Source organism: Mycteria americana, chromosome 2, assembly GCF_035582795.1.
Source record: "Mycteria americana isolate JAX WOST 10 ecotype Jacksonville Zoo and Gardens chromosome 2, USCA_MyAme_1.0, whole genome shotgun sequence".
Taxonomy (NCBI): Eukaryota; Metazoa; Chordata; class Aves; order Ciconiiformes; family Ciconiidae; genus Mycteria; species Mycteria americana.
The window spans coordinates 152,417,078-152,425,841 of record NC_134366.1 but is presented as its reverse complement, the minus strand read 5'-3'; the positions used below and the strand labels follow the sequence as shown (position 1 = coordinate 152,425,841).

At 50.7% G+C, this 8,764-nt stretch overlaps 1 protein-coding gene across 1 annotated transcript in view; it reads left to right on the top strand.

The window, feature by feature from the left end:
- Positions 1 to 3,845: 3,845 nt before the first annotated feature.
- The window catches only part of NCALD (neurocalcin delta), a 128,042-nt gene continuing 123,123 nt past the window's right edge, over positions 3,846 to 8,764 (top strand). Inside the window, exon 1 of the mRNA XM_075495065.1 lies at positions 3,846 to 3,915. The gene's annotated coding sequence lies outside the window, so the exon portion shown is untranslated. The remainder of the gene's footprint in view (positions 3,916 to 8,764) is intronic.

The window sequence follows — 8,764 nt, the reverse complement described above, 5'->3', positions numbered from 1 at the left end:
CTAAGCAGTACTAGATACTGATATTTAATTTGTCAAGAGCGATTAGAAGAGGTGCGAAATGAAATTTTATATAACATTGAAGTCACTGCCAGAGCCTGAAATGCTGAAACATTTTTTGGCAAGAAAAATCTGTACATCCCCGAGCAACTCTTTGTCCGGAAAACCATCAGTTCGAGGTTGTTGGCCTGTTTCCTATGCTCTCCGGATGCTGCAGGGAAGGGGAGCCGGGCCCTCCCACTGGGTGAACGGCTGGTGGGACCCCCCTCCTGGCACCCTGCCATGTTGGCGTCTGAGCACCCACGCGTCCGTCCAGAGCCCAACTCGCGGCGCAGAGGCTGTGCCTGCTGCCTGGGCAGCGCTGCACCGCGGCGCCGGGGCTGCCGTGGGGTGGGGAGCCCCGGTGCCCGTGCGCCCTGCCGGCGAGCTCGCTCCCTCCTGCGTGCCTCGAGGACGAGGGGGACAGCTGGGTGCCGAGAGGAGCCCGAGCCCACCCGCCCCGGGCAGCTCACAGCCACAGCCACGAGCAAAACCCTCTGCTCCTGCCCCTTACCAAGCGGCAGCCCCGTCTGCCCGGGCCAGGGCATCGCCTGTGGCGGGGACCAGGCGCTGCTGGCCGGGGAGGCATTTTCCAGAGGGGGGTGTGCCAGCACAGTAGTAAGCCGAATTCTCCCTTTGGAGCCTGTGAAGCAAGCGGCTGCTGGCGTCTCCGGGTGACTAATGTGCCAGGGGAAGGCTGGTGCATGCTAACGTTTATAAGGCTACTAAACAGCTCCGTCTGAGCCTTCCTTGAAGACCTGCCACGGCTGACCTCTGCACTTAAGGGCAATGTTAAGGAGTGAGGTTGCAGAGGGAGATGCTTTGGTGAACTCCAACTTTATCGTTTTAAAATGGCATGCCTTGGCTAAGCGCTATCCACCCTCTAAAATCCAACCGTTAGACTTTCCAGAAGGTGTTCCCTTGGGCAGTGTTTTTACGTTTGGCAAGGTCAGCCTGTAGCTGTTCCCTCCAGCTGCCACATTTCCTTGAGAAAGGCCTGCTTGTGGCCGCTGCCAGCTGCCAGGGGAGCTGCCTGCCCTTGCTGCCGGCTCTGCCTTCCCTGCCGCTCTGAGCCAGCTCAGGAACCACTCGTTCTTGATCCAGAGTAGGTGGCTCAAGGGATGTGACATCTCCCACCGCTCCCTCCTCTGGGACTTGCACAAGCTGCCCCCGAGATTCCCCCGGGGACCCCACGCGGTGCCCTCACCCGCTGCGAGGTGCCCGGCTCAGCGGCCCCTGCCCCGTGCTCTCCCACTGTCTCTGGGCTGCCCGGGACGGGGGACGCAGCAGCGGGAAGGGCAGTGGCACCGCGCGGTGCTGCGCAAGGCACCCCGCACGCAGCAGCGTCCTGGCGGCAGGAGCAACCCCTGGGCGCTCCTGGAAGTCCCAGAGCCCCTTACCATCGGCGTCCTGGTGTTTTGGGGAACGCTGCTCTGTGGTCCTGTTCACATGAGTGTTTGACCTGCCGTACCAGCGTGTGTGACCTTCCTTTCCCTTGCACGCGGCCTGGCCGATGGTGCCCTGAGCTCTGGGTGCCGGGGCTGCTTGGGAGAACTACAGAAGGTGCAGCTGGGGACTGCATTTTGGATGGAGGCTCTGCATTGCAGATACAGATTTACCCCAAGTTAGGAAAGAATGTGCTCCTCTTCTGACCATTTTCAGAGCAGTTCACAGACAGAGATTGCTTCGGCAGAGTGCTACCTCTTTCATTAGCAGCAGTTGTATTAGGACCCTTAATATGTGAGAGCCAAACGCAGCCAGAATATGAAGGCGAAGCACACTGCCGGCAGGGATGCTGAGGGAGCTGGGACTGTTTAGCCTGGAGAAAAGGAGGCTGAGGGGAGACCTCATCGCTCTCTACAACTACCTGAAAGGAGGTTGTAAAGAGGTGGGGGTCGGTCTCTTCTCCCAGGTAACAAGTGATAGGACGAGAGGAAATGGCCTCAAGTTGTACCAGGGGAGGTTTAGACTGGATATTAGGAAATTTTTCTTCACCGAGAGGGTTATCAAGCATTGGAACAGGCTGCCCAGGGAAGTGGTTGAGTCGCCATCCCTGGAGGTATTTAAAGGACGTTTGGATGAGGTACTTAGAGACATGGTGTAGTGATGGTTTTTGGCAGTGTTAGGTTTATGGTTGGACTCGATGATCTTAAAGGTCTTTTCCAACCTATATGATTCTGTGATTCTGTGAATATTGCACGATGGCGAGCGGGCTGAGGTGTGTACGGCCCCGAGGCGAGCTAGCAAGGAGCCTGCAGCCCTTTCAGCCCTGCAGTGAAGCAGCACCTCCACGTGCCGGTAACATCTGGGCAGGTGTCAGACTCGGAGTTCAGGGCCCCTCCTTTGTATGCTTTCCTAAACTCATGCCTTATGCAGTTTTTATTGTGTGTAATTAGAGTAAGATAGAAAAGTTAGATACAGCCCAGAGCAGCAGATTTGGGATTTCCTATATGTGGCTAATTATTGCCACTGCCATGGAGCTCAGTGCTCTGCATGATTTGTGGAGACTGGGAGTGTCCCACATCACACGGTGCCACAACCAGCTATTGCTGCAGCCTGGCCGTGGGTTTGGAGTGCTTCGCCTTGCTCTTACAGATCTCTGCAAAGTCACGTATGCCACGTGTGCCGGATGGCAAGCGAAGGTGACAATCACAGTGCTCGGCGGCGTTCATGTGAGACAGAACGTTATCATCAGAGGGTTTCCTCCTTCCAGGATGTGGCAGTGCAGGGTGCTGAGCTCTCACTTCCTCCGAAACTGAGCTTAAGATGCTCAGAACATTGCAGGATAGTTTTTTGATCTGAATAATTGATTTAATAATTATTTGATAACTATTTGATTAAATATTGAATAACTGATGACACGAGAACTGGACCATGCTGGCTGCTGTACGACTGCACTGGTAAGAGCCAGGCCATTCCCTGCAGGCTAAAGACAGCCTGGCCAAAGAGAGGAGAAAATAAGTGTATTTTATTCGAGGTCACACAAGTGTTCTGGGAGTTATATCTCCCTCTTCTGTGTCCCAACCTCGTGCTCTCTTCCCTGAGTAAAACTTCCTTTCTAACAGTTGAGTAGATGCAGTCCACGCCCTTATCTGAGGTCCAGAATACACATGTGATGTAAGGAAATTCTCTATCCCAGTCTGCAATGAAAAGTCAGTGGAGAAGTTGGGTTTGTTTTTAATATCTGGGTGTTCTTGGTCGTGAGAGCATTATTCCACTGTATTAGAAATGCTGTCATTTTTGTTTAAGTGTTTATATACCAACTTATAATTCTCCCACTATTTATTGCCAGGCTCTTAAATGGTTAAAAGATCTTACAGTCTAGGCTGTAAGTGTAGATATGATGGTAGGCTTCCTGTTTCTTTAAAAAGCCTTAATTTATATCAGCTCATTTGACTTCCTTTGCAGATAATATCAGCCCACTACTTTTTACATAGGGAATGAAATATTGGCAGTGCCTGGACACTAGTATTACTTCATATTGGATTGCAGAATTTGTTTACATTTTCTCTTGTGAAACCATCTGCTAAGAGGATTCATGACCTTTTTTTGATAGTAATCGAATTTAAAAGGGTGGGACTTAACAAATTTGAAACCCCAAGGTGATAGTTGGCATGTCTTTGCTGGGAGTTAAATTCAATTGTACTCCAAAGGGTTATTAAAACTGAAGTATTTTAGGAATGCAAACTCAGGCTTACAAGCCCCACATGATCTAGCAAAGTATTGTTCTTCTTTGCAGTGCACATTTGCAGAAGCCAGAGCTGTACTTTCCGCCCCTGAGCCTGTGAAACATCCAGCAGCACGTGAGTGAGCACAATGCGTGCTGCTTCTGAGGAGCTTTACTGCGGAAAGAGGTCCCTGATGAAGGACACCCCATGGGTAGGAGCGTTCATTCGCGCATGCGTCATCCCCACTGACCAATTTGATTTTTTTTTTCAAATAAGCCCTGCTTCAGGACTTTTCTTGCACTGTATCGACTGCCCTCACTTCTCACTGTCTCTGTGGGCTTGGGGATGAGCTCAGTACCCCACAGTGGGCTCTGAAAGCGCAGAGCAGGTTTCTTCACTGGACTGTTTCATGGTGGATGGGTGTTGTAAAGTGCATGCTAAAACCTGGGGTCTGTGCAAGGTGCTGGGGGCCGCGGCTTGCCCCTGCCTGCTGTGCAGTGGGGCTGCTGGAGCCCAGCAAGGTCTGCGCTGCTGGGAACTTGCTGCGGGCTGTGGGGATGACTGACAGAAGCTTAGGTCTGATTTTTTAAGCTGACTTAGCAGAATTCACTTCAGTCTCCAACGCATGTCAATAAAATCAGTCAGGCCTTATATCTGACTTAAATCTGTGTGACTGCTGCAGAACTGGTACCCGCTTGCATCAGGCGAGGGCTTGCGCTGCTGCATCCACTGGAAAGGTCCCAGATCAGCCAAGAAGCCCAAGCACATGGCACTTTAGATGCTTGTGGATAGGATCCAGGTGGCTTGAATCCTGGTGTGGCTGAGACTTGGCACCTCAGCTGCAGAGAGCGACCTGACCTCCTGCTCTCCCAGTCTGCGTCCCTCTGCAAACCCTTCCCTGTGGCATCCTTGAGTCCTTGGGGGATGTCCCACACAAGATGTCCACGATGACCGAGGAGTGCCCATACTGGGGAGATAGGCACCTTTCCCACCTGAGGTTTTGTTGCTGTTCTTTGGGTAGATGGCAGCTGAGCTCTGGTTAAGCCCACTGGGGAAAACCAGATGAAGTTAAACACATCTGTCTTTTGCCAATGGGTTCAACGGGTAGAGCAGTGACCCAGGGAAGAGAAAGCCTGGGTTTTACATTCAGAAGTCTTGATGAGACAAAAAAACCTTGCCAGTAGGTAAGCAGGATAAGATCTCTGTAATTGTATTCCTTCGTGTAGATCCAGCCACATGTACACTGCAAAACGAGTAACCTACCCCAGCCCTAGGGCAAAACTGACAACTTCATATCAGTAATCTCCTCGGCTGTTTAGAACACACCTAAATGCTGGCTTGACCTGTGGGTTCACAACCCAAAGCAGAGAGCAGCACAGCTGGGATTGCTGTGTGGTGTTAAAATTGCCTAACACTTTCCATTAAAGCATCACAGCTTCTCTTTCTTTTGACTTTGCCAATTTTCAACTGTTGGGGCCAAAATTTTGCATACCAGGTGTCTGCCTCAGGCTGAGAAAATCTGGAAAATTTCAGCCAAAAGGATGTGTTCATTTTCAGGGATGAGGTAACAGGAGCATTCAAGTGACCTGCCCATCCGAGCAACCCTGGAAGGTTTTCTCTGCGCAGCTCCTAGGTCCCGGGTCTGGGAGCAGGATCTCCATCTCTGCCATCCCACCAAGTGTCAGGGAGCAGCTTTCTGCCTGCCCCAGGGACAAGGACTCAAACGAGGGCAAGTCCATGCAGACACTCCTGTTCCAGCAGCTGAAGCGGCTGAGATTTCCCAAGCGTGGTGGACACCTGCCTAAGTCCGAGGCCGGGCAGTGATTGAATATGTGCTGCCTGGGGCACCCTGGTGCCCTGAAACTAAGGAGGGGAAGATGCTTTTCCCTTCCCATCACAGCCATGATGCAGTGCCAGAAGGAAGGTGCTGATCCTGGAGGAGGAGCAGGAGATGGCAAGCAGGGGGTCAGACCAGTGCGCTTTTGCTGCCTGGACTGCCAGAAAAAACAGTACTGCTCCTCATCCCGTCCTTCCCACCCAGGGCAGCATGTGCTGTACCCTTCAAAGGAGAAAACAGAAGCCATAGACATTGACCTGCTGTCTGGTCCTGCCCCACCAGCACCATCAAGCCTGTATCCTGCTTAACTCTTCACCCCAGTCCTTGCCTTCCCACTTCCCTGTGTGCTGGGGGAGGTAGATAACTATTCAGGTGACAGAAAGGTGACAGCTTTGAGCCTTCAGATGCCAGGAAGGACCACAGGTAGCACCCAGCCACCTTCATGCCTTCATGTTGTGAAGAGGCGATCAGCTGCCCCTTGCCCGTGCACCCGATCTGCAGTAACTCTGCTTCACAGGGGCTCAGCCAGTGCCTGCAATTACCCAGAACAGTGCTAGCGTTATGGAGAAGAGTAGGAGAGATGTATTTCCTAATATAGATTAAAAATATCATTATCAAATCAGACTGGAAAGTCTGCCAGCATGCATAGCAGTGTAGCAATAAACATTTTTTGTTGATTCCTTTTTTCTTTCCTGTTTCTGCGCGACTATATCCTGGCTCCAATTCTATGTGGTGGGTTTTGGTAAACTTCAGTACTGCATCCAGCCCAAAACAAAAGCAAGTACAGCTGTGACAGTAATGGGCTGTCATCAAGGGGTCAACCCAAATGCTCACCACCAGAAAGTGGCAAAGACGCAGATCGTCTCAGAGGATATTGAGAAGATGCAGCACTGAAAGCCAATGTCTTCTTTCTCTGCATGGACACACGCAGCCCTGCATGTGCTGCTGACTCCTTCCACTGTATGAAAGGATGCTCAATACTACATTAAACCCAGCTGGGTAAAAAGCAGGCCTTTTTCCCCAGAAGGAGGGATCATTAGAGTGCCTGAGGGCTTGTTTTTAGTGCTGTGTGTGTTCTCGCCTGCCTTTCTGTTTCTTTTTGATCGCTTGTCAGCTTCTTAGGCTGTGCTCTCAGACCAGCCTTGCTCATTCACACGTTCCTAGTTTATTGAATTATTGTATTACTGACAGTGAGAAACTGCAATAGCCTCTTTTCTACCCACTGCTAAAAGCGAACACCGGAGGAGAGTGTGTGTCTGTAGCTGTGGCTAGCAAAAGGGAAAAAAATGTAACAAGCTCTGTTGCACGGAAAATGTAGATTGTCTGAAACATTCTCTGAAACTGTACGGTAAATTACAGAATATGCTGTGTAAGTAAGAGCGGGTAGGAGGGGGTTCCTACTGGAAAGACTATATTTAGGGGAAATAAGTTGTATTAATTAAAACACATTCATAATTTTTTTCTTTTTTTGGGGGGGCTGAGTTGCTTACACTTTCTAACTTGTTTCTACTCCTGCAGAGTAACTCTCAGGCATAGATCCCGATCAATTCATCCTTTCCAGAGAGATCCCCGAGATTTCCTGGTACAATCCTGCCATTTTTTTGTCATGCTGACCACAGCCTTAAGGTACCAGCCCCCACATCCCCGTGTAACATCCACCTGCCTTGGCGCTCCCTCTCACTTGCGCTTTGCACCATCGTGATCCTCGGCTTTAGGTCCAAAAGCTGTTAGGGGATGGTAAAAAATAAAGCAGCTCATCAGTTCCTTGACTGCACTTTAATAGCAGTGCTGATCACCAGAACTGCAATCACTTTCCAAATGCAATTTAGCTGCTGTGTATTGGCCATGCCGTTGGCGGACCAGTGGAGTGTCATGCAGCGCCGACTCTGGAATTGAAGCCATCGTAGCAACCTTTACTTTTAATCAGGTTCTAAATTGTTTCACTTTTGGGTCTGAAGGCCCCGTTCTCAGCCCAGCTGTGCTATTAACAGTGCCTGCCTGGGGCTGGAGGAGGTTTCGATCACCACCGTGTTCGCATAATGACAAAAGAGGCTGAGGAGGTGCAAAACAGAGCAGAGTAATAAAGCCAGGGGCTGCAGCTCCCTCCGTGGGGCTTTCTCCTGTCCTTCTGCCTCTGCCTTGCTCTTCTCCACCACCGCTCCTGTACTGGCCAAACCCTGTACCGAGGGGCACCCCACTCTTCCCCGGGTGCCCTCTCCGGAGGCAACCCCACGTCCCCGGTGTGCACGGGGGGTAACCCCGCTGGGACACTGCAGAGACTGCAGCTCGGGGCCGAGGGGCGACTGCAGCTCCTTTGAAACCATCCACAGAGACCTGCTCCCTCTGTGCCCATCACAGCACTGGCTTATTGGATTTGATAAAATCAAGCTCCTCTAGTGTGTTTCCCTTGGGGCTGGGAACTTTTCTGTTAGTAGCTGATGACGGGAAGAGCTAACACACACATCTGGGGCTCTGCTGCCTTCCCAACTCGGGTTGCAGGCTTTTTACACTGCTCTCTTTTGACTCCAGAGACATTTTACAACTCTCGTAGCTTGGGAAGTTTGACACTGCGCTGGCCAAAGTTTTATGGCCAGGGAACTGGAATAGATACTCGGTGATTTCTGCCATCAGTAGGATTGTAAGTCTTTCTGGAAATGCACTAAAGACAAGGGTTGGCTAGGCGAGATCTCCAGATCTTAAAGAGGTGTAAGAGACAAGCCCTGGTGAGAGTTTCCAGTGATCCTTTGTAAGATCTCTCTCTCGGCACACCCCAGCGCTCATGTTCGCAGAGGGAACACCCTGGGGTGACCGAGGGACAGAGTGGGGAGACGGAGCATTTGCTTGTGTGAAGTACAGAGGAAGTGTAACCTGTGGTGTGAAGTCAACGAACAGGCGAAGGGGAAGACGACTTTTTGGTTTTGTTGTTCTTCCAGCTGCCTGCAGTGAGCATCTTTCATTTCCATCTTACGGACTGCTCACTTCTACCTGAAAAGAAATTGGAAGTTTGTAATTGAAGAACTGGTTGCTGGCTAGGTGAAGTCTTTATGCCTGGCGCCTCCGAACAAATAACTCAGCTGAAAAAAATAAACCTGAAATGCTCTGGGAAAAATTATATTCTCAAAAACCATATATTCTTTTAGGAACTAGTTTTTTATAACAGGGAGTTGAAAATAATCGTGGGCAGAATTTAGATGATGGTCTGATTTGTGGGTGACAGTTGGAA